Here is a 27,698-nt window from a genome sequence, read left to right as displayed (position 1 = left end):
TGATTATAGTTTGAACCATTGCTGTCACACTAGTTATAGATTCCGATGCTTTACTTCAGGTTTACTGTATACCTTGGACATTCTTATTGACGATGAAACACAGATATTGCATCGGAATTAAATAGAAAAGGCACAATGTCGACTTAAGTACAAGAAGACTGACTCTTCTTACTGTCTATGTTTTGAACCATTCCTGTGACACTAGTTATAGATTCCGATTCTTCACCCCACATTTACTGTAACCCTTAGACCTTCTTATTGACGATGAAACACAGAAATTGCCTCGGAATTAAATAGAAAAGGGACAATGTCGACTTAAGTACAAGAAGACTGACTCTTCCCACTGTCTATGTTTTGAACCATTCCTGTGACACTAGTTTTGGATTCCGATGCTTCACCTCAGGTTTTCTGTATACCTTGAACATTCTTATTGACGATGAAACACAGAATTTGCATCCGAATTAAATGCCAAAGGCACAATGCCGGCTTATGGACAAGAAGACTGATTCTTCTTACTGACAAAGTTCTGAACCATTCCTGAAACACTAGCTATAGATTCCGATGCTTCACTCCAGGTTTACTGTATCCCTCGGACCTTATTATTGACGACGAAACACAGAAATTGCATCGGAATTAAATAGAAATGGCACAATGCCGACTTAAGTACAAGAAGACTGACGCTTCTTACTGACTATGATTTTCAACCATTCCTGTGACACTAGTTATAGATTCCGGTGCTTCACTCCAGGTTTACTGTTTACCTTGGACCTTCTTATTGACGATGAAACACAGAAATTGCTTTGGAATTAAATAGTAAAGGCACAATGCCGACTTAAGTACACGAATACTGATTCTTCTTACTGTCTATGTTTCGAACCATCCCCGTGACACTAGTTATAGATTCCGATGCTTCACTCCAGGTTGACTGTATCCCTTGGACCTTCTAATTGACGATGATACACCGAAATTGCATCGGAATTAAATACAAAAGTTACAATGCCTACTTAAGTACAAGAAGACTGACTCTTCTTACTGACTATGCTTTGAACTATTCCTTTGACACTAGTTATAGATTCCGATGCTTCACTTCAGGATTTCTGTATTCCTTGAACATTCTTATTGACGATGAAACACAGAAATTGCATCGGAATTAAATAGAAAAGGCTTAATGTCGACTTAAGTACAAGAAGACTGACTTTTCTTACTGTCTATGCTTTGAACCATTCCTGTGACACTAGTTATAGATTCCGATGCTTCACTGCAGGTTTACTGTAACCCGTGGACCTTCTTATTGACGATGAAACACAGAAATTGCATCGGAATTAAACAGAAAAGTTACAATGCTGACTTAAGTACAAGAAGACTGACTCTTCTTACTGACTATGCTTTGAACCATTCCTGTGACACTAGTTATAGATTCCGATGCTTCACTTCAGGTTTACTGTATACCTTGAACATTCTTATTGACGATGAAACACAGAAATTGCATCGGAATTAAATAGAAAAGGCTTAAAGTCGACTTAAGTACAAGAAGACTGACTTTTCTTACTGGCTATGTTTTGAACCATACCTGTGACACTAGTTTTGGATTCCGATGCTTCACCTCAGGTGTACTGTATCCCTCTGACCTTCGTATTGACAATGAAACACAGAAATTGCATCGGAATTAAATACAAATGGCACAATGCCGACTTAAGTACAAGAAGACTGACTCTTCCGACAGTCTATGTTTTGAACCATTCCTGTGACACTAGTTATAGATTCCGATGCTTCACTTCAGGTTTACTGTATCCCTCTGACCTTATTGCCGATGAAACACAGAAATTGCATCGGAATCTAATAGAAAAGGCACAATGCCGACTTAAGTACAAGAAGACTGTCCCTTCTTGTGATTATAGTTTGAACCATTGCTGTCACATTAGTTATAGATTCCGATGCTTCACTTCAGGTTTACTGTATTCCTCTGACCTTATTGCCGATGAAACACAGAAATTGCATCGGAATTAAATACAAAAGGCACAATGCCGACTTAAGTACAAGAAGACTGACTCTTCTTAGTGATTATAGTTTGAACCAATGCTGTGACACTAGTTATAGATTCCGATGCTTTACTTCAGCTTTACTCTATACCTTGGACATTCTTATTGACGATGAAACACAGAAATTGCATCGGAATTAAATAGAAAAGGCACAATGTCGACTTCAGTACAAGAAGACTGACTCTTCTTACTGTCTATGTTATGAACAATTCCTGTGACACTAGTTATAGATTCCGATGCTTCACTCCAGGTTTACTGTAACCCTTGGACCTTCTTATTGACGGTGAAACACAGAAATTGCATCGGAATTAAATAGAAAAGGCACAATGCCGACTTAAGTACAAGAAGACTGACTCTTCTTACTGACTATGTTTGAACCATTCCTGTGACACTAGTTGTAGATTCCGATGCTTCACTTCAGGTTTACTGTATCCCTCTGACCTTCTTATTGACGATTAAACACCGAAATTGCATCGGAATTAAATAGAAAACTCACAATGCCGACTCAAGTACAAGAAGACTGACTCTTCTTACTGTCTATATTTTGAACCATTCCTGTGACACTAGTTATAGATTCCGATGCTTCACTCCATGTTTACTGTATACCTTGGACCTTCTTATTGACGGTGAAACACAGAAATTGCATCGGAATTAAATAGAAAAGGCACAATGCCGACTTAAGTACAAGAAGACTGACTCTTCTTACTGACTATGTTTTGAACCATTCCTGTGACACTAGTTATAGATTCCGATGCTTCACTTCAGGTTTACTGTATACCTTGTACCTTCTTATTGACGATGTAACACAGATATTGCATCGGAATTAAATACAAAAGTACAATGCCGACCTAAGTACAAGAAGACTGACTCTTCCTACTGTCTACGTTTTGAACCATTCCTGTGACACTAGTTTTGAATTCCGATGCTTCACTTTAGGTTTACTGTATCCCTCTGACCTTCTTATTGACAATGAAACACAGAAATTGCATCGGAATTAAATACAAATGGCACAATGCCGACTTAAGTACAAGAAGACTGATTCTTCATACTGTCTATGTTAGAACCATTCCTGTGACACTAGTTATAGATTCCGATGCTTAACTTCAGGATTACTGTATCCCTCTGACCTTATTGCCGATGAAACACAGAAATTGCATCGGAATTAAATAGAAAAGGCACAATGCCGACTTAAGTACAAGAAGACTGACTCTTCTTACTGACTATGTTTGAACCATTCCTGTGTCACTAGTTACTGATTCCGATGCTTCACTCCAGGTTTATTGTATCCCTTGGACCTTCTTATTGACGATGAAACACAGATTTTGCATCCGAATTAAATACCAAAGGCACAATGCCGACTTATTGACAAGAAGACTGATTCTTCTTACTGACAATGTTCTGAACCATTCCTGTAACACTAGCTATAGATTCCGATGCTTCACTCCAGGTTTACCCCTTGGACCTTCTTATTGACGACGAAACACAGAAATTGCATCGGAATTAAATAGAAATGGCACAATGCCGACTAAAGTACAAGAAGACTGACGCTTCTTACTGACTATGTTTTTCAACCATTCCTGTGACACTAGTTATAGATTCCGGTGCTTCACTCCAGGTTTACTGTTTCCCTTGGACCTTCTTATTGACGATGAAACACAGAAATTGCATCGGAATTAAATACAAAATGCACAATGCCGACTTAAGTACAAGAAGACTGACTCTTCTTACTGACTATGTTTGAACCATTCCTGTGTCACTAGTTACTGATTCCGATGCTTCACTCCAGGTTTACTGTATCCCTTGGACCTTCTTATTGACGATGAAACACAGAATTTGCATCGGAATTAAATACCAAAGGCACAATGCCGACTTATGGACAAGAAGACTGACTCTTCTTACTGACAATGCTCTGAACCATTCCTGTGACACTAGCTATAGATTCCGATGCTTCACTTCAGGTTTACTGTATCCCTCTGACCTTCTTCTTGACGACGAAACACAGAAATTGCATCGGAATTAAATACAAAAGGCACAATGCCGACTTATGGACAAGAAGACTGACTCTTCTTACTGACAATTTTCTGACCATTCCTGTAACACTAGCTATAGATTCCGATGCTTCACTCCAGGTTTACTGTATCCCTCTGACCTTCTTATTGACGATGAAACACAGAAATTGCATCGGAATTAAATAGAACAGGCACAATGCCGACTTAAGTACAAGAAGACTGACTCTTCTTATTGTCTATGTTTTGAACCATTCCTGTGACACTAGTTATAGATTCCTATGCTTCACTCCAGGTTTACTGTATCCCTTGGACCTTCTTATTGACGATGAAACACAGATATTGCATCGGAATTAAATAGAAAAGGCACAATGCCGTCTTAAGTACAAGAGGACGGACTGTTCCTACTGTCTATGTTTTGAACCATTCCTAGGACACTAGTTATAAATTCCGGTGCTTCACTCCAGGTTTACTGTTTCCCTTGGACCTTCTAATTGACGATGAAACACAGAAATTGCATCAAAATTAAATAGAAAAGGCACAATGCCGACTTAAGTACAAGAAGACTGACGCTTCTTACTGACTATGATTTGAACCATTCCTGTGACACTAGTTATAGATTCCGATGCTTCACTTCAGGTTTACTGTATCCCTTGGACCTTCTTATTGACGATGAAACTCAGAAATTGCATCGGAATGAAATAGAAAAGGCACAATGCCGACTTAAGTACAAGAAGACTGACTCTTCATACTGTCTATGTTTTGAACCATTCCTGTGGCACTAGTTATAGATTCCAATGCTTCACTTCAGGTTTACTGTGTCCCTCTGACCTTCTTATTGACGATGAAACACAGAAATTGCATCGGAATTAAATACAAAAGGCACAATGCCGACTTAAGTACAAGAAGATTGACTCTTCATACTGTCTATGTTTTGAACCATTCCTGTGACACTAGTTATAGATTCCAATGCTTCACTTCAGGTTTACTGTATCCCTCTGACCTTCTTATTGACGATGAAACACAGAAATTGCATCGGAATTAAATACAAAAGGCACAATGCCGACTTAAGTACAAGAAGACTGACTCTTCTTACTGACTATGTTTTGAACCATTCCTGTGTCACTAGTTATAGATTCCGATGCTTCACTTCAGGTTTACAGTATACCTTGGGCTATCTAATAGACGATGAAACACAGAAATTGCATCGGAATAAAATAGAAAAGGCACAATGCCGACTTAAGTACAAGAAGACTGACTCTTCTCACTGTCTATGATTTGAACCATTTCTGTGACACTAGTTATCGATTCCGATGCTTCACTTCAGGTTTACTGTCTCCCTTGGAACTTCTTATTGACGATGAAACACAGGAATTGCATCGGAATTAAATACAAAAGTCACAATACCGACTTAAGTACAAGAAGACTAACTCTTCTTACTGTCTATGTTTTGAACCATTCCTGTGACACTAGTTATAGATTCCGATGCTTCACTTCAGGTTTACTGTATCCCTCTGATCTTCTTATTGACGATGAAACACAGATATTGCATCGGAATTAAATAGAAAAGGCACAATGCCGACTAAAGTACAAGACGACTGACTTTTCTTACTCTCTATGTTGTGAACCATTCCTGCGACACTAGTTATAGATTGCGATGCTTCACTTCAGGTTTGCTGTATCCCTCTGACCTTCTTATTGACGATGAAACACAGAATTTGCATCGGAATTAAATACAAAACGCACAATGCCGACTTAAGTACAAGAAGACTGACTCTTCTTACTGACTATGTTTTGAACCATTCTCGTGACACTAGTTATAGATTCCGATGCATCACTTCAGGTTTACTGTATCCCTTAAACCTTCTTATTGACGATGAAACACAGAAATTGCATCGGAATTAAATACAAAAGGCACAATGCCGACTTAAGTACAAGAAGACTGACTCTTCTTACTGACTATGTTTTGAACCATTCCTGTGTCACTAGTTATAGATTCCGATGCTTCACTTCAGGTTTACAGTATACCTTGGACTATCTAATAGACGATGAAACACAGAAATTGCATCGGAATAAAATAGAAAAGGCACAATGCCGACTTAAGTACAAGAAGACTGACTCTTCCTACTGTCTATGATTTGAATCATTCCTGTGAAACTAGTTATAGATTCCGATGCTTCACTTCAGGATTACTGTATCCCTCTGATCTTCGTATTGACGATGATAATCAGAAATTGAATCGCAATTAAATACAAAAGGCACAATGACGACTTAAGTACAAGAAGACTGACTCTTCCTACTGTCTATGATTTGAACCATTCCTGTGAAACTAGTTATAGATTCCGATGCTTCACTTCAGGATTACTGTATCCCTCTGATCTTCTTATTGACGATGAAAAACAGAAATTGCATCGCAATTAAATACAAAAGGCACAATGACGACTTAAGGACAAGAAGACTGACTCTTTTTACTGACTATGTTTTGAACCATTCCTGTGACACTACTTATGGATTCGGATGCTTCAATTTTGGTTTACTGTATCCCTCTGACCTTCATATTGAAGATGAAACACAGGAATCGCATCGGAATTAAATAGAAAAGGCACAATGCCGACTAAGGTACAAGACGTTTGACTTTTCTTACTCTCTATGTTTTGAACCATTCCTATGAGACTTATTATAGATTCCGATGCTTCACTTCAGGTTTACTGTATCCCTCTGATCTTCTTATTGACGATGAAACACAGAAATTGCATCGGAATTAAATACAAAAGGCACAATGCCACCCTAAGTACAAGAGGACTGATCCTTCTTACTGTCTATGTTTTGAACCACTCCTGAGACACTAGTTATAGATTCCGATGCTTCACTTCAGGTTTACTGTACCCCTCTGACCTTCTTATTGATGATGAAACACAGAAATTCCATCGGAAGTAAATACAAAAGGCACAATGCAGACTTAAGTACAAGAAGACTGACTCTTCTTACTGACTATGTTTTGAACCATTCCTGCGACACTAGTTATAGATTGCGATGCTTCACTTCAGGTTTGCTGTATCCCTCTGACCTTCTTATTGACGCTGAAACACAGAAATTGCATCGGAATTAAATACAAAAGGCACAATGCCACCCTAAGTACAAGAGGACTGATCCTTCTTACTGTCTATGTTTTGAACCATTCCTGAGACACTAGTTATAGATTCCGATGCTTCACTTCAGGTTTACTGTACCCCTCTGACCTTCTTATTGATGATGAAACACAGAAATTCCATCGGAAGTAAATACAAAAGGCACAATGCAGACTTAAGTACAAGAAGACTGACTCATCTTACTGTCTATGTTTTGAACCATTCCTGTTACACTAGTTACACATTCCGATTCTTCACTCCAGGTTTACTGTATCCCTTGGACCTTCTTATTGACGATGAAACACAGAAATTGCATCGGAATTAGATACAAAAGGCACAATGCCGACATAAGTACAAGAAGACTGACTCTTCTTACTGTCTATGTTTTGAACCATTCCATTGACACTAGTTATAGATTCCGATGCTTCACTCCAGGTTTACTGTATCCCTTGGAGCTTATTATTGACGATGAAAAACAGAAATTGCATCGGAATTAAATACTACAGGCACAATGCCGACATAAGGACAAGAAGACTGACTCTTCTTACTGACTATGTTTTGAACCATTCCTGTGGCACTAGTTATAGTTTCCGATGCTTCACTTCAGGTTTACATTATCCCTCTGACCTTCGTATTGACGATGAAACACAGAAATTGCATCGGAATTAAATAGAACAGGCACAAAACCGACTTAAGTACAAGAAGACTGACTCTTCCTACTGTCTATGTTATGAACCATTCCTGTGACACTAGTTATAGATTCCGATGCTTCACTCCAGGTTTACTGTATCCCTTGGACCTTCTTATTGACGATGAAACACAGAAATTGCATCGGAATTGAATAGAAAAGGCACAATGCCGACTTAAGTACAAGAGGACTGACTCTTCCTAGTGTCTATGTTTTGAACCATTCCTGTCACACTAGTTATAGATTCCGATGCTTCACTTCAGGTTTACTGTATACGTTCGACTTTCTAATTGACGATGAAACACAGAAATTGCATCGGAAGTAAATAGAAAAGGCACAATGCCGACTTAAGTACAAGAAGACTGACTCTTCTTACTGTCTATGTTTTGAACCATTTCGGTGACACTAGTTATAGATTCCGATGCTTCACTTTAGGTTTACTGTCTCCCTTGGACCTTCTTATTGACGATGAAACACAGAAATTGCATCGGAATTAAATACAAAATGCATAATACCGACCTAAGTACAAGAAGACTGAATCTTCTTACTGTCTATGCTTTGAACCATTCCTGTGTCACTAGTTATAGATTCCGATGCTTCACTTCAGGTTTACTGTATCCCTCTGATCTTCTTATTGAGGATGAAACACAGAAATTGCATCGGAATAAAATAGTAAAGGCACAATGCCGACTTAAGTACAAGACGACTGACTTTTCTTACTGTCTATCTTTTGAACCATTCTTGTGACACTAGTTATAGATTCCGATGCTTCACTTCAGGTTTACTGTATCCCTCTGATCTTCTTATTGACTATGAAACACAGAAATTGCATCGGAATTAAATACAAAAGGCACAATGCCGACTAAGTACAAGAGGACTGATCCTTCATACTGTCTCTGTTTTGAACCATTCCTGAGACACTAGTTATAGATTCCGATGCTTCACTTCAGGTTTACTGTATCCCTCTGACCTTCTTCCTGATGATGAAACACAGAAATTGCATTGGAATTAAATACAAAAGGCACAATACAGACTTAAGTAGAAGATGACTGACTCTTCTTACTGACTATGTTTTGAACCATTCCTGTGTCACTAGTTATAGATTCCGATGCTTCACTTCAGGTTTACAGTATACCTTGGGCTATCTAATAGACGATGAAACACAGAAATTGCATCGGAATAAAATAGAAAAGGCACAATGCCGACTTAAGTACAAGAAGACTGACTCTTCTCACTGTCTATGATTTGAACCATTTCTGTGACACTAGTTATAGATTCCGATGCTTCACTTCAGGTTTACTGTCTCCCTTGGAACTTATTGACGATGAAACACAGAAATTGCATCGGAATTAAATACAAAAGTCACAATACCGACTTAAGTACAAGAAGACTAACTCTTCTTACTGTCTATGTTTTGAACCATTCCTGTGACACTAGTTATAGATTCCGATGCTTCACTTCACGTTTACTGTATCCCTCTGATCTTCTTATTGACGATGAAACACAGATATTGCATCGGAATTAAATACAAAAGGCACAATGCCACCCTAAGTACAAGAGGACTGATCCTTCTTACTGTCTATGTTTTGAACCAATCCTAAGACACTAGTTATAGATTCCGATGCTTCACTTCAGGTTTACTGTATCCCTCTGACCTTCTTATTGATGATGAAACACAGAAATTCCATCGGAAGTAAATACAAAAGGCACAATGCAGACTTAAGTACAAGAAGACTGACTCTTCTTACTGACTATGTTTTGAACCATTCCTGTGACACTAGTTATAGATTGCGATGCTTCACTTCAGGTTTGCTGTATCCCTCTGACCTTCTTATTGACGATGAAACACAGAATTTGCATCGGAATTAAATACAAAACGCACAATGCCGACTTAAGTACAAGAAGACTGACTCTTCTTACTGACTATGTTTTGAACCATTCTCGTGACACTAGTTATAGATTCCGATGCATCACTTCAGGTTTACAGTATCCCTTAAACCTTCTTATTGACGATGAAACACAGAAATTGCATCGGAATTAAATACAAAAGGCACAATGCCGACTTAAGTACAAGAAGACTGACTCTTCTTACTGACTATGTTTTGAACCATTCCTGTGTCACTAGTTATAGATTCCTATGCTTCACTTCAGGTTAACAGTATACCTTGGACTATCTAATAGACGATGAAACACAGAAATTGCATCGGAATAAAATAGAAAAGGCACAATGCCGACTTAAGTACAAGAAGACTGACTCTTCCTACTGTCTATGATTTGAACCATTCCTGTGAAACTAGTTATAGATTCCGATGCTTCACTTCAGGATTACTGTATCCCACTGATCTTCGTATTGACGATGAAAATCAGAAATTGCATCGCAATTAAATACAAAAGGCACAATGACGACTTAAGTACAAGAAGACTGACTCATCCTACCGTCTATGACTTGAACCATTCCTGTGAAACTAGTTATAGATTCCGATGCTTCACTTCAGGATTACTGTATCCCTCTGATCTTCTAATTGACGAGGAAAAACAGAAATTGCATCGCAATTAAATACAAAAGGCACAATGACGACTTAAGGACAAGAAGACTGACTCTTTTTACTGACTATGTTTTGAACCATTCCTGTGACACTACTTATGGATTCGGATGCTTCAATTTTGGTTTACTGTATCCCTCTTTCCGATGCTTCACTTCAGGTTTACATTATCCCTCTGACCTTCGTATTGACGATGAAACATAGAAATTGCATCGGAATTAAATAGAACAGGCACAAAACCGACTTAAGTACAAGAAGACTGACTCTTCCTACTGTCTATGTTATGAACCATTCCTGTGACACTAGTTATAGATTCCGATGCTTCACTCCAGGTTTACTGTATCCCTTGGACCTCCTTATTGACGATGAAACACAGATATTGCATCGGAATTAATTAGAAAAGGCACAATGCTGACTTAAGTACAAGAGGACTGACTCTTCCTAGTGTCTATGTTTTGAACCATTCCTGTGACACTAGTTATAGATTCCGATGCTTCACTTCAGGTTTACTGTATACCTTCGACTTTCTAATTGACGATGAAACACAGAAATTGCATCGGAAGTAAATAGAAAAGCACAATGCCGACTTAAGTACATGAAGACTGACTCTTCTTAATGTCTATGTTTTGAACCATTTCGGTGACACTAGTTATAGATTCCGATGCTTCACTCCAGGTTTACTGTATCCCTTGGAGCTTCTTATTGACGATGAAAAACAGAAATTGCATCGGAATTAAATACACCAGGCACAATGCTGACTTAAGGGCAAGAAGACTGACTCTTCTTACTGACTATATTTTGAACCTTTCCTGTGACACTTGTTATAGATTGCGATGCTTCACTTCAGGTTAGCTGTATCCTTCTGACCTTCTTATTGACGATGAAACACAGAATTTGCATCGGAATTAAATACAAAAGGCACAATGCCGACTTAAGTACAAGAAGACTTACTCTTCCTACTGTCTATGTTTTGAACCATTCCTGTGACACTAGTTATAGATTCCGATGCTCACTTCAGGTTTACTGTATCCCTTGGACCTTCTTATTGATGATGAAACACAGAAATTGCATCGGAATTAAATACAAAAGGCACAATGCCGATTTAAGTACATGAGGACCGACTCTTTCGACTGACTATGTTTTGAACCATTCCTGTGACACTAGTTATAGATTCCGATGCTTCACTTCAGGTTTACTGTATTCCTTGGACCTTCTTATCGACGATGAAACACAGAAATTGCATCGGAATTAAATACAAAAGGCACAATGCCGACTTAAGTACAAGAAGACTGACTCTTCTTACTGTCTATGCTTTGAACCATTCCTTTGACAGTAGTTACACATTCCGATTCTTCACTGCAGGTTTACTGTATCCCTTGGACGTTCTTATTGACGATGAAACACAGTAATTGCATCGGAATTAAATACAAAAGGCACAATGCCGACTTAAGTACAAGAAGACTGACTCTTCTTACTGACTATGTTTTGAACCATTCCGGTGACACTAGTCATAGATTCCGATGCTTCACTTCAGGTTTACTGTATCCCTTGGACCTTCTTATTGACGATGAAACACAGAAATTGCATCGGAATTAAATACAAAGGGCAAAATGCCGACTTAAGTACACGAAGACTGACTCTTCTTACTGCCTATGTTTTGAACAATTCCTGTGACACTAGTTATAGATTCCGATGCTACACTCCACGTTTACTGTATCCCTTGGACCTTCTTATTGACGATGAAAAACAGAAATTGCATCGGAATTAAATACAAAAGGCACAATGCCGACTTAAGGACAAGAAGACGGACTCTTCTTACTGACTATGTTTTGAACCATTCCTGTGTCACTAGTTATAGATTCCGATGCTTCACTTCAGGTTTACTGTATACCTTGGACTTTGTACTTGACGATGAAACACAGAAATTGTATCGGAATTAAATAGAAAAGGCACAATGACGACTTAAGTACAAGAAGACTGACTGTTCTTACTCTGTATGTTTTGAACCATTTCTGTGACACTAGTTATAGATTCCGATGCTCCACTTCAGGTTTACTGTCTCCCTTGGACCTTCTTATTGACGATGAAACACAGTAATTGCATCGGAATTAAATACAAAAGGCACAATACCGACTTAAATACAAGAAGACTGACTCTTCTTACCGTCTATGTTTTGAACCATTCCTGTGACACTAGTAATAGATTCTGATGCTTCACTTCAGGTTCACTGTATTCCTCTGATCTTCTTATTGACGATGAAACACAGAAATTGCATCGGAATTAAATAAAAAAGGCACAATGCCGACTTAAGTACAAGAAGACTGACTCTTCTTACTGTCTATGTTTTGAACCATTCCTGTGACACTAGTTATAGATTCCGATGCTTCACTTCAGGCTTACTGTATCCCTTGGACCTTCTTATTGACGATGAAACACAGAAATTGCATCGGAATTAAACATAAAAGGCACAATGCCGACTTAAGTACAAATAGACTGACTCTTCTGACTGACTATGTTTTGAACCATTCCTGTGACACTAGCTATAGATTCCGATGCTTCACTTCAGGTTTACTGTATCACTCTGACCTTCGTATTGACGATGAAACACAGAAATTGCATCGAAATTAAATACAAAAGGCACAATGCCGACTTAAGTACAAGAAGACTGACTCTTCTTACTGTCTATGCTTTGAACCATTCCTGTGACACTAGTTATAGATTCCGATGCTTCACTTCAGGTTTACATTATCCCTCTTACCTTCTAATTACGATGAAACACAGAAATTGCATCGGAATTGAATGGAGCAGGCACAATGCCGACTTAAGTACAAGAAGACTAACTCTTCTTACTGTCTATGTTTTGAACCATTCCTGTGACACTAGTTATAGATTCCGATGCTTCACTCCAGGTTTACTGTATCCCTTGGACCATCTTATTGACGATGAAACACAGAAATATCATCGGAATTAAATACAAAAGGCACAATGCCGACTTAAGTAAAAGAGGACTGACTCTTCCTACAGTCAATGTTTTGAACCATTCCTGTCACACTAGTTATAGATTCCGGTGCTTTACTCCAGGTTTACTGTTTCCCTTGGACCTTCTTATTGACGATGAAACACAGAAATTGCATCAGAATTAAATAGAAAAGGCACAATGCCGACTTAAGTACAAGAAGACTGACGCTTCTTACTGACTATGTTTTTGAACCATTCCTGTGAAGCTAGTTATAGATTCAGATGCTTCACTTCAGATTTACTGTATCCCTTGGACCTTCTTATTGACGATGAAACACACATATTGCATCGGAATGAAATAGAAAAGGCCCAATGCCGACTTAAGTACAAGAAGACTGACCCTTCCTACTGTCTATGTTTTGAACCATTCCTGTGACACTAGTTATAGATTTCGATGCTACACTTCAGGTTTACTGTATCCCTTGGACCTTCTTATTGACGATGAAACACAGAAATTGCATCGGAATTAAATACAAAAGGCACAATGTCGACTTAAGTACAAGAAGACTGACGCTTCTTACTGACTATGCTTTTGAACCATTCCTGTGACACTAGTTATAGATTCCGATGCTTCACTTCAGGTTTACTGTATCCCTTGGACCTTCTTATTGACGATGAAACACAGAAATTGCATCGGAATTATATACAAAAGGCACAATGCCGACTTAAGGACAAGAAGACTGACTCTTTTTACTGACTATGTTTTGAACCATTCCTGTGACACTAGTTATAGTTTCCGATGCTTCACTTCAGGTTTACTGTATCCCTCTGACCTTCCTATAGACGATGAAACACAGAAATTGCATCCGAATTAAATACAAAAGGCACAATATCGACTTAAGTACAAGAAGACTGACTCATCCTACTATCTATGTTTTGAACCATTCCTGTGACACTAGTTATAGATTTCGATGCTACACTTCAGGTTTACTGTATCCCTCTGACCTTCTTATTGACGATAAAACACAGAAATTGCATCGGAATTAAATACAAAAGGCACAATGCCGACATAAGTACAAGGAGACTGACTCTTCTTACTGTCTATGTTTTGAACCAATCCATTGACACTAGTTATAGATTCCGATGCTTCACTCCAGGTTTACTGTATCCCTTGGAGCTTCTAATTGACGATGAAAAACAGAAATTGCATCGGAATTAAATACAACAGGCACAATGCTGACTTAAGGGCAAGAAGACTGACTCTTCTTACTGACTATGTTTTGAACCATTCCTGTGACACTAGTTATAGTTTCCGATGCTTCACTTCAGGTTTACATTATCCCTCTGACCTTCGTATTGACGATGAAACATAGAAATTGCATCGGAATTAAATAGAACAGGCACAAAACCGACTTAAGTACAAGAAGACTGACTCTTCCTACTGTCTATGTTATGAACCATTCCTGTGACACTAGTTATAGATTCCGATGCTTCACTCCAGGTTTACTGTATCCCTTGGACCTCCTTATTGACGATGAAACACAGATATTGCATCGGAATTAATTAGAAAAGGCACAATGCCGACTTAAGTACAAGAGGACTGACTCTTCCTAGTGTCTATGTTTTGAACCATTCCTGTGACACTAGTTATAGATTCCGATGCTTCACTTCAGGTTTACTGTATACCTTCGACTTTCTAATTGACGATGAAACACAGAAATTGCATCGGAAGTAAATAGAAAAGCACAATGCCGACTTAAGTACAAGAAGACTGACTCTTCTTAATGTCTATGTTTTGAACCATTTCGGTGACACTAGTTATAGATTCCGATGCTCCACTTTAGGTTTACTGTCTCCCTTGGACCTTCTTATTGACGATGAAACACAGAAATTGCATCGGAATTAAATACAAAATGCATAATAACGACCTAAGTACAAGAAGACTGACTCTTCTTACTGTCAATGTTTTGAACCATTCCTGTGACACTAGTTATAGATTCCGATGCTTCACTTCAGGTTTACTGTATCCCTCTGATCTTCTTATTGACGATGAAACACAGAAATTGCATCGGAATTAAATACAAAAGGCACAATGCCGACTAAGTACAAGAGGACTGATCCTTCATACTGTCTCTGTTTTGAACCATTCCTGAGACACTAGTTATAGATTCCGATGCTTCACTTCAGGTTTACTGCATCCCTCTGACCTTCTTATTGATGATGAAACACAGAAATTGCATCGGAATTAAATACAAAAGGCACAATGCCGACTTAAGTACAAGAAGACTTACTCTTCCTACTGTCTATGTTTTGAACCATTCCTGTGACACTAGTTATAGATTCCGATGCTCACTTCAGGTTTACTGTATCCCTTGGACCTTCTTATTGATGATGAAACACAGAAATTGCATCGGAATTAAATACAAAAGGCACAATGCCGATTTAAGTACATGAGGACCGACTCTTTCGACTGACTATGTTTTGAACCATTCCTGTGACACTAGTTATAGATTCCGATGCTTCACTTCAGGTTTACTGTATTCCTTGGACCTTCTTATCGACGATGAAACACAGAAATTGCATCGGAATTAAATACAAAAGGCACAATGCCGACTTAAGTACAAGAAGACTGACTCTTCTTACTGCCTATGCTTTGAACCATTCCTTTGACAGTAGTTACACATTCCGATTCTTCACTCCAGGTTTACTGTATCCCTTGGACGTTCTTATTGACGATGAAAAACAGAAATTGCATCGGAATTAAATACAAAAGGCACAATGCCGACTTAAGGACAAGAAGACGGACTCTTCTTACTGACTATGTTTTGAACCATTCCTGTGTCACTAGTTATAGATTCCGATGCTTCACTTCAGGTTTACTGTATACCTTGGACTTTGTACTTGACGATGAAACACAGAAATTGTATCGGAATTAAATAGAAAAGGCACAATGACGACTTAAGTACAAGAAGACTGACTGTTCTTACTCTGTATGATTTGAACCATTTCTGTGACACTAGTTATAGATTCCGATGCTCCACTTCAGGTTTACTGTCTCCCTTGGACCTTCTTATTGACGATGAAACACAGTAATTGCATCGGAATTAAATACAAAAAGCACAATACCGACTTAAATACAAGAAGACTGACTCTTCTTACCGTCTATGTTTTGAACCATTCCTGTGACACTAGTAATAGATTCTGATGCTTCACTTCAGGTTCACTGTATTCCTCTGATCTTCTTATTGACGATGAAACACAGAAATTGCATCGGAATTAAATAAAAAAGGCACAATGCCGACTTAAGTACAAGAAGACTGACTCTTCTTACTGTCTATGTTTTGAACCATTCCTGTGACACTAGTTATAGATTCCGATGCTTCACTTCAGGCTTACTGTATCCCTTGGACCTTCTTATTGACGATGAAACACAGAAATTGCATCGGAATTAAACATAAAAGGCACAATGCCGACTTAAGTACAAATAGACTGACTCTTCTGACTGACTATGTTTTGAACCATTCCTGTGACACTAGCTATAGATTCCGATGCTTCACTTCAGGTTTACTGTATCCCTCTGACCTTCGTATTGACGATGAAACACAGAAATTGCATCGAAATTAAATACAAAAGGCACAATGCCGACTTAAGTACAAGAAGACTGACTCTTCTTACTGTCTATGCTTTGAACCATTCCTGTGACACTAGTTATAGATTCCGATGCTTCACTTCAGGTTTACATTATCCCTCTTACCTTCTAATTACGATGAAACACAGAAATTGCATCGGAATTGAATGGAACAGGCACAATGCCGACTTAAGTACAAGAAGACTAACTCTTCTTACTGTCTATGTTTTGAACCATTCCTGTGACACTAGTTATAGATTCCGATGCTTCACTCCAGGTTTACTGTATCCCTTGGACCATCTTATTGACGATGAAACACAGAAATATCATCGGAATTAAATACAAAAAGCACAATGCCGACTTAAGTAAAAGAGGACTGACTCTTCCTACAGTCAATGTTTTGAACCATTCCTGTCACACTAGTTATAGTTTCCGGTGCTTCACTCCAGGTTTACTGTTTCCCTTGGACCTTCTTATTGACGATGAAACACAGAAATTGCATCAGAATTAAATAGAAAAGGCACAATGCCGACTTAAGTACAAGAAGACTGACGCTTCTTACTGACTATGTTTTTGAACCATTCCTGTGAAGCTAGTTATAGATTCAGATGCTTCACTTCAGATTTACTGTATCCCTTGGACCTTCTTATTGACGATGAAACACACATATTGCATCGGAATGAAATAGAAAAGGCCCAATGCCGACTTAAGTACAAGAAGACTGACCCTTCCTACTGTCTATGTTTTGAACCATTCCTGTGACACTAGTTATAGATTTCGATGCTACACTTCAGGTTTACTGTATCCCTTGGACCTTCTTATTGACGATGAAACACAGAAATTGCATCGGAATTAAATACAAAAGGCACAATGTCGACTTAAGTACAAGAAGACTGACGCTTCTTACTGACTATGCTTTTGAACCATTCCTGTGACACTAGTTATAGATTCCGATGCTTCACTTCAGGTTTACTGTATCCCTTGGACCTTCTTATTGACGATGAAACACAGAAATTGCATCGGAATTATATACAAAAGGCACAATGCCGACTTAAGGACAAGAAGACTGACTCTTTTTACTGACTATGTTTTGAACCATTCCTGTGACACTAGTTATAGTTTCCGATGCTTCACTTCAGGTTTACTGTATCCCTCTGACCTTCCTATAGACGATGAAACACAGAAATTGCATCCGAATTAAATACAAAAGGCACAATATCGACTTAAGTACAAGAAGACTGACTCATCCTACTATCTATGTTTTGAACCATTCCTGTGACACTAGTTATAGATTTCGATGCTACACTTCAGGTTTACTGTATCCCTCTGACCTTCTTATTGACGATAAAACACAGAAATTGCATCGGAATTAAATACAAAAGGCACAATGCCGACATAAGTACAAGGAGACTGACTCTTCTTACTGTCTATGTTTTGAACCAATCCATTGACACTAGTTATAGATTCCGATGCTTCACTCCAGGTTTACTGTATCCCTTGGAGCTTCTTATTGACGATGAAAAACAGAAATTGCATCGGAATTAAATACAACAGGCACAATGCTGACTTAAGGGCAAGAAGACTGACTCTTCTTACTGACTATGTTTTGAACCATTCCTGTGACACTAGTTATAGTTTCCGATGCTTCACTTCAGGTTTACATTATCCCTCTGACCTTCGTATTGACGATGAAACATAGAAATTGCATCGGAATTAAATAGAACAGGCACAAAACCGACTTAAGTACAAGAAGACTGACTCTTCCTACTGTCTATGTTATGAACCATTCCTGTGACACTAGTTATAGATTCCGATGCTTCACTCCAGGTTTACTGTATCCCTTGGACCTCCTTATTGACGATGAAACACAGATATTGCATCGGAATTAATTAGAAAAGGCACAATGCCGACTTAAGTACAAGAGGACTGACTCTTCCTAGTGTCTATGTTTTGAACCATTCCTGTGACACTAGTTATAGATTCCGATGCTTCACTTCAGGTTTACTGTATACCTTCGACTTTCTAATTGACGGTGAAACACAGAAATTGCATCGGAAGTAAATAGAAAAGCACAATGCCGACTTAAGTACAAGAAGACTGACTCTTCTTAATGTCTATGTTTTGAACCATTTCGGTGACACTAGTTATAGATTCCGATGCTCCACTTTAGGTTTACTGTCTCCCTTGGACCTTCTTATTGACGATGAAACACAGAAATTGCATCGGAATTAAATACAAAATGCATAATAACGACCTAAGTACAAGAAGACTGACTCTTCTTACTGTCAATGTTTTGAACCATTCCTGTGACACTAGTTATAGATTCCGATGCTTCACTTCAGGTTTACTGTATCCCTCTGATCTTCTTATTGACGATGAAACACAGAAATTGCATCGGAATTAAATACAAAAGGCACAATGCCGACTAAGTACAAGAGGACTGATCCTTCATACTGTCTCTGTTTTGAACCATTCCTGAGACACTAGTTATAGATTCCGATGCTTCACTTCAGGTTTACTGCATCCCTCTGACCTTCTTATTGATGATGAAACACAGAAATTGCATTGGAATTAAATACAAAAGGCACAATGCAGACTTAAGTAGAAGATGACTGACTCTTCTTACAGACTATATTTTGAACCTTTCCTGTGACACTTGTTATAGATTGCGATGGTTCACTTCAGGTTTGCTGTATCCTTCTGACCTTCGTATTGACGATGAAACACAGAATTTGCATCGGAATTAAATACAAAAGGCACAATGCCGACTTAAGTACAAGAAGACTTACTCTTCCTACTGTCTATGTTTTGAACCATTCCTGTGACACTAGATATAGATTCCGATGCTCACTTCAGGTTTACTGTATCCCTTGGACCTTCTTATTGATGATGAAACACAGAAATTGCATCGGAATTAAATACAAAAGGCACAATGCCGATTTAAGTACATGAGGACCGACTCTTTCGACTGACTATGTTTTGAACCATTCCTGTGACACTAGTTATAGATTCCGATGCTTCACTTCAGGTTTACTGTATTCCTTGGACCTTCTTATCGACGATGAAACACAGAAATTGCATCGGAATTAAATACAAAAGGCACAATGCCGACTTAAGTACAAGAAGACTGACTCTTCTTACTGTCTATGCTTTGAACCATTCCTTTGACAGTAGTTACACATTCCGATTCTTCACTCCAGGTTTACTGTATCCCTTGGACGTTCTTATTGACGATGAAACACAGTAATTGCATCGGAATTAAATACAAAAGGCACAATGCCGACTTAAGTACAAGAAGACTGACTCTTCTTACTGACTATGTTTAGAACCATTCCGGTGACACTAGTCATAGATTCCGATGCTTCACTTCAGGTTTACTGTATCCCTTGGACCTTCTTATTGACGATGAAACACAGAAATTGCATCGGAATTAAATACAAAGGGCAAAATGCCGACTTAAGTACACGAAGACTGACTCTTCTTACTGCCTATGTTTTGAACAATTCCTGTGACACTAGTTATAGATTCCGATGCTACACTCCACGTTTACTGTATCCCTTGGACCTTCTTATTGACGATGAAAAACAGAAATTGCATCGGAATTAAATACAAAAGGCACAATGCCGACTTAAGGACAAGAAGACGGACTCTTCTTACTGACTATGTTTTGAACCATTCCTGTGTCACTAGTTATAGATTCCGATGCTTCACTTCAGGTTTACTGTATACCTTGGACTTTGTACTTGACGATGAAACACAGAAATTGTATCGGAATTAAATAGAAAAGGCACAATGACGACTTAAGTACAAGAAGACTGACTGTTCTTACTCTGTATGTTTTGAACCATTTCTGTGACACTAGTTATAGATTCCGATGCTCCACTTCAGGTTTACTGTCTCCCTTGGACCTTCTTATTGACGATGAAACACAGTAATTGCATCGGAATTAAATACAAAAGGCACAATACCGACTTAAATACAAGAAGACTGACTCTTCTTACCGTCTATGTTTTGAACCATTCCTGTGACACTAGTAATAGATTCTGATGCTTCACTTCAGGTTCACTGTATTCCTCTGATCTTCTTATTGACGATGAAACACAGAAATTGCATCGGAATTAAATAAAAAAGGCACAATGCCGACTTAAGTACAAGAAGACTGACTCTTCTTATTGTCTATGTTTTGAACCATTCCTGTGACACTAGTTATAGATTCCGATGCTTCACTTCAGGCTTACTGTATCCCTTGGACCTTCTTATTGACGATGAAACACAGAAATTGCATCGGAATTAAACATAAAAGGCACAATGCCGACTTAAGTACAAATAGACTGACTCTTCTGACTGACTATGTTTTGAACCATTCCTGTGACACTAGCTATAGATTCCGATGCTTCACTTCAGGTTTACTGTATCCCTCTGACCTTCGTATTGACGATGAAACACAGAAATTGCATCGAAATTAAATACAAAAGGCACAATGCCGACTTAAGTACAAGAAGACTGACTCTTCTTACTGTCTATGCTTTGAACCATTCCTGTGACACTAGTTATAGATTCCGATGCTTCACTTCAGGTTTACATTATCCCTCTTACCTTCTAATTACGATGAAACACAGAAATTGCATCGGAATTGAATGGAACAGGCACAATGCCGACTTAAGTACAAGAAGACTAACTCTTCTTACTGTCTATGTTTTGAACCATTCCTGTGACACTAGTTATAGATTCCGATGCTTCACTCCAGGTTTACTGTATCCCTTGGACCATCTTATTGACGATGAAACACAGAAATTGCATCAGAATTAAATAGAAAAGGCACAATGCCGACTTAAGTACAAGAAGACTGACGCTTCTTACTGACTATGTTTTTGAACCATTCCTGTGAAGCTAGTTATAGATTCAGATGCTTCACTTCAGATTTACTGTATCCCTTGGACCTTCTTATTGACGATGAAACACAGAAATTGCATCGGAATTAAATACAAAAGGCACAATGCCGACTTAAGTAAAAGAGGACTGACTCTTCCTACAGTCAATGTTTTGAACCATTCCTGTCACACTAGTTATAGATTCCGGTGCTTCACTCCAGGTTTACTGTTTCCCTTGGACCTTCTTATTGACGATGAAACACAGAAATTGCATCAGAATTAAATAGAAAAGGCACAATGCCGACTTAAGTACAAGAAGACTGACGCTTCTTACTGACTATGTTTTTGAACCATTCCTGTGAAGCTAGTTATAGATTCAGATGCTTCACTTCAGATTTACTGTATCCCTTGGACCTTCTTATTGACGATGAAACACACATATTGCATCGGAATGAAATAGAAAAGGCCCAATGCCGACTTAAGTACAAGAAGACTGACCCTTCCTACTGTCTATGTTTTGAACCATTCCTGTGACACTAGTTATAGATTTCGATGCTACACTTCAGGTTTACTGTATCCCTTGGACCTTCTTATTGACGATGAAACACAGAAATTGCATCGGAATTAAATACAAAAGGCACAATGTCGACTTAAGTACAAGAAGACTGACGCTTCTTACTGACTATGCTTTTGAACCATTCCTGTGACACTAGTTATAGATTCCGATGCTTCACTTCAGGTTTACTGTATCCCTTGGACCTTCTTATTGACGATGAAACACAGAAATTGCATCGGAATTATATACAAAAGGCACAATGCCGACTTAAGGACAAGAAGACTGACTCTTTTTACTGACTATGTTTTGAACCATTCCTGTGACACTAGTTATAGTTTCCGATGCTTCACTTCAGGTTTACTGTATCCCTCTGACCTTCCTATAGACGATGAAACACAGAAATTGCATCCGAATTAAATACAAAAGGCACAATATCGACTTAAGTACAAGAAGACTGACTCATCCTACTATCTATGTTTTGAACCATTCCTGTGACACTAGTTATAGATTTCGATGCTACACTTCAGGTTTACTGTATCCCTCTGACCTTCTTATTGACGATAAAACACAGAAATTGCATCGGAATTAAATACAAAAGGCACAATGCCGACTTAAGTACAAGAATACTGACTCTTATTACTGACTATGTTTTGAACCATTCTCGTGACACTAGTTATAGATTCCGATGCTTCACTTCAGGTTTACTGTATCCCTTAAACCTTCTTATTGACGATGAAACACAGAAATTGCATCGGAATTAAATACAAAAGGCACAATGCCGACTTAAGTACAAGAAGACTGACTCTTCTGACTGTCTATGATTTGAACCATTCCTGTGGCACTAGTTATAGATTCCGATGCTTCACATCAGGTTTACTGTATCCCTATGATCTTCTTATTGACGATGAAACACAGAAATTGCATCGGGATTAAATACAAAACGCACAATGCTGACTTAAGTACAAGAAGACTGACTCTTTTTACTGACTATGTTTGAACCATTCCTGTGACACTAGTTATGGATTCGGATGCGTCACTTCTGGTTCACTGTATCCCTCTGACCTTCTTATTGACGATGAAACACAGAAATTGCATCGAAATTAAATACAAAAGGCACAATGCCGACTTAAGTACAAGAAGACTGACTCTTCTGACTGTCTATGATTTGAACCATTCCTGTGGCACTAGTTATAGATTCCGATGCTTCACTTCAGGCTTACTGTATCCCTTGGACCTTCTTATTGACGATGAAACACAGAAATTGCATCGGAATTAAACATAAAAGGCACAATGCCGACTTAAGTACAAATAGACTGACTCTTCTGACTGACTATGTTTTGAACCATTCCTGTGACACTAGCTATAGATTCCGATGCTTCACTTCAGGTTTACTGTATCCCTCTGACCTTCGTATTGACGATGAAACACAGAAATTGCATCGAAATTAAATACAAAAGGCACAATGCCGACTTAAGTACAAGAAGACTGACTCTTCTTACTGTCTATGCTTTGAACCATTCCCGTGACACTAGTTATAGATTCCGATGCTTCACTTCAGGTTTACATTATCCCTCTTACCTTCTAATTACGATGAAACACAGAAATTGCATCGGAATTGAATGGAACAGGCACAATGCCGACTTAAGTACAAGAAGACTAACTCTTCTTACTGTCTATGTTTTGAACCATTCCTGTGACACTAGTTATAGATTCCGATGCTTCACTCCAGGTTTACTGTATCCCTTGGACCATCTTATTGACGATGAAACACAGAAATATCATCGGAATTAAATACAAAAGGCACAATGCCGACTTAAGTAAAAGAGGACTGACTCTTCCTACAGTCAATGTCTTGAACCATTCCTGTCACACTAGTTATAGATTCCGGTGCTTCACTCCAGGTTTACTGTTTCCCTTGGACCTTCTTATTGACAATGAAACACAGAAATTGCATCAGAATTAAATAGAAAAGGCACAATGCCGACTTAAGTACAAGAAGACTGACTCTTCCTACTGTCTATGTTTTGAACCATTCCTGTGACACTAGTTATAGATTTCGATGCTACACTTCAGGTTTACTGTATCCCTTGGACCTTCTTATTGACGATGAAACACAGAAATTGCATCGGAATTAAATACAAAAGGCACAATGTCGACTTAAGTACAAGAAGACTGACGCTTCTTACTGACTATGCTTTTGAACCATTCCTGTGACACTAGTTATAGATTCCGATGCTTCACTTCAGGTTTACTGTATCCCTTGGACCTTCTTATTGACGATGAAACACAGAAATTGCATCGGAATTTTATACAAAAGGCACAATGCCGACTTAAGGACAAGAAGACTGACTCTTTTTACTGACTATGTTTTGAACCATTCCTGTGACACTAGTTATAGTTTCCGATGCTTCACTTCAGGTTTACTGTATCCCTCTGACCTTCCTATAGACGATGAAACACAGAAATTGCATCCGAATTAAATACAAAAGGCACAATATCGACTTAAGTACAAGAAGACTGACTCATCCTACTATCTATGTTTTGAACCATTCCTGTGACACTAGTTATAGATTTCGATGCTACACTTCAGGTTTACTGTATCCCTCTGACCTTCTTATTGACGATAAAACACAGAAATTGCATCGGAATTAAATACAAAAGGCACAATGCCGACTTAAGTACAAGAATACTGACTCTTATTACTGACTATGTTTTGAACCATTCTCGTGACACTAGTTATAGATTCCGATGCTTCACTTCAGGTTTACTGTATCCCTTAAACCTTCTTATTGACGATGAAACACAGAAATTGCATCGGAATTAAATACAAAAGGCACAATGCCGACTTAAGTACAAGAAGACTGACTCTTCTTACTGACTATGTTTGAACCATTCCTGTGTCACTAGTTATAGATTCCGATGCTTCACTTCGGGTTCACTGTATCCCTCTGACCTTCTTATTGACGATGAAACACAGAAACTGCATCGGAATTAAATACAAAAGGCACAATGCCGACTTAAGTACAAGAAGGCTGCATATTTTTACTGTCTATGTTTTGAACCATTTCTGTGACACTAGTTATAGATTGCGATGCATCACTTCAGGTTTACTGTCTCCCTTGGACCTTCTTATTGACGATGAAACACAGAAATTGCATCGGAATTAAATACAAAAGGCACAATACCGACTTAAGTACAAGAAGACTGACTCTTCTGACTGTCTATGATTTGAACCATTCCTGTGGCACTAGTTATAGATTCCGATGCTTCACATCAGGTTTACTGTATCCCTATGATCTTCTTATTGACGATGAAACACAGAAATTGCATCGGGATTAAATACAAAACGCACAATGCTGACTTAAGTACAAGAAGACTGACTCTTTTTACTGACTATGTTTGAACCATTCCTGTGACACTAGTTATGGATTCGGATGCGTCACTTCTGGTTCACTGTATCCCTCTGACCTTCTTATTGACGATGAAACACAGAAATTGCATCGGAATTAAATAGAAAAGGCACAATGCCGACTTATGTACAAGACGACTGACTTTTCTTACTGTCTATGATTTGAACTATTCCTGTGATACTAGTTATAGATTACGATGCTTTACTTCAGGTTTACTGTATCCCTCTGATCTTCTTATTGACGATTAAACACAGAAATTGCATCGGAATTAAATACAAAAGGCACAATGCCGACTTAAGTACAAGAGGACTGATCCTTCATACTGTCTATGTTTGCAACCATTCCTGTGACACTAGTTATTGATTCCGATGCTTCACTTCAGGTTTAATGTATCCCTCTGACGTTCTTATTGATGATGAAACACAGAAATTGCATCGGAATTAAATACAAATGGCACAATGCAGACTTAAGTACAAGAAGACTGACTCTTCTTACAGTCTATGCTTTGAACCATACCTGTGACACTAGTTATAGATTCCGATGCTTCACTTCAGGTTTACAATATCCCTCTTACCTTCTTATTGACGATGAAACACAGAAATTGCATCGGAATTAAATGGAACAGGCACAATGCCGACTTAAGTACAAGAAGACTAACTCTTCTTACTGTCTATGCTTTGAACCATTCCTGTGACACTAGTTATAGATTCCGATGCTTCACTCCAGGTTTACTGTATCCCTTGGACCTTCTTATTGACGATGAAACACAGAAATATCATCGGAATTAAATACAAAAGGCACAATGCCGACTTAAGTACAAGAGGACTGACTCTTCCTACAGTCAATGTTTTGAACCATTCCTGTCACACTAGTTATAGATTCCGGTGCTTCACTCCAGGTTTACTGTTTCCCTTGGACCTTCTAGTTGACGATGAAACACAAAAATTGCATCAGAATTAAATAGAAAAGGCACAATGCCGACTTAAGTACAAGAAGACTGACGCTTCTTACTGACTATGTTTTTGAACCATTCCTGTGACGCTAGTTATAGATTCCGATGCTTCACTTCAGATTTACTGTATCCCTTGGACCTTCTTATTGACGATGAAACACAGATATTGCATCGGAATGAAATAGAAAAGGCACAATGCCGACTTTAGTACAAGAAGACTGACTCTTCTTACTATATATGTTTGAACCATTCCTGTGACACTAGTTATAGATTTCGATGCTACACTTCAGGTTTACTGTATCCCTTGGACCTTCTTATTGACGATGAAACACAGAAATTGCATCGGAATTAAATACAAAAGGCACAATGTCGACTTAAGTACAAGAAGACTGACGCTTCTTACTGACCGTGTCTTTGAACCATTCCTGAGACACTAGTTATAGATTCCGATGCTTCACTTCAGGTTTACTGTATCCCTTGGACCTTCTTATTGACGATGAAACACAGAAATTGCATCCGAATTAAATACAAAAGGCACAATATCGACTTAAGTACAAGAAGACTGACTCTTCCTACTGTCTATGTTTTGAACCATTCCTGTGACTCTAGTTATAGAATTCGATGCTACACTTCAGGTTTACTGTATCCCTCTGACCTTCTTATTGACGATGAAACACAGAAATTGCATCGGAATTAAATACAAAAGGCACAATGCCGACTTAAGTACAAGAAGACTGACCCTTCTTACTGACTATGTTTTGAACCATTCTCGTGACACGAGTTATTGATTCCGATGCTTCACTTCAGGTTTACTGTAACCCTTAAACGTTCTTATTGACGATGAAACAAAGAAATTGCATCGGAATTAAATACAAAAGGCACAATGCCGACTTAAGTACAAGAAGACTGACTCTTCTTA

This window comes from Schistocerca serialis, chromosome 8 (assembly GCF_023864345.2).
Source record: "Schistocerca serialis cubense isolate TAMUIC-IGC-003099 chromosome 8, iqSchSeri2.2, whole genome shotgun sequence".
Taxonomy (NCBI): domain Eukaryota; kingdom Metazoa; phylum Arthropoda; class Insecta; order Orthoptera; family Acrididae; genus Schistocerca; species Schistocerca serialis.
Note: the sequence above shows the minus strand (reverse complement) of the source record.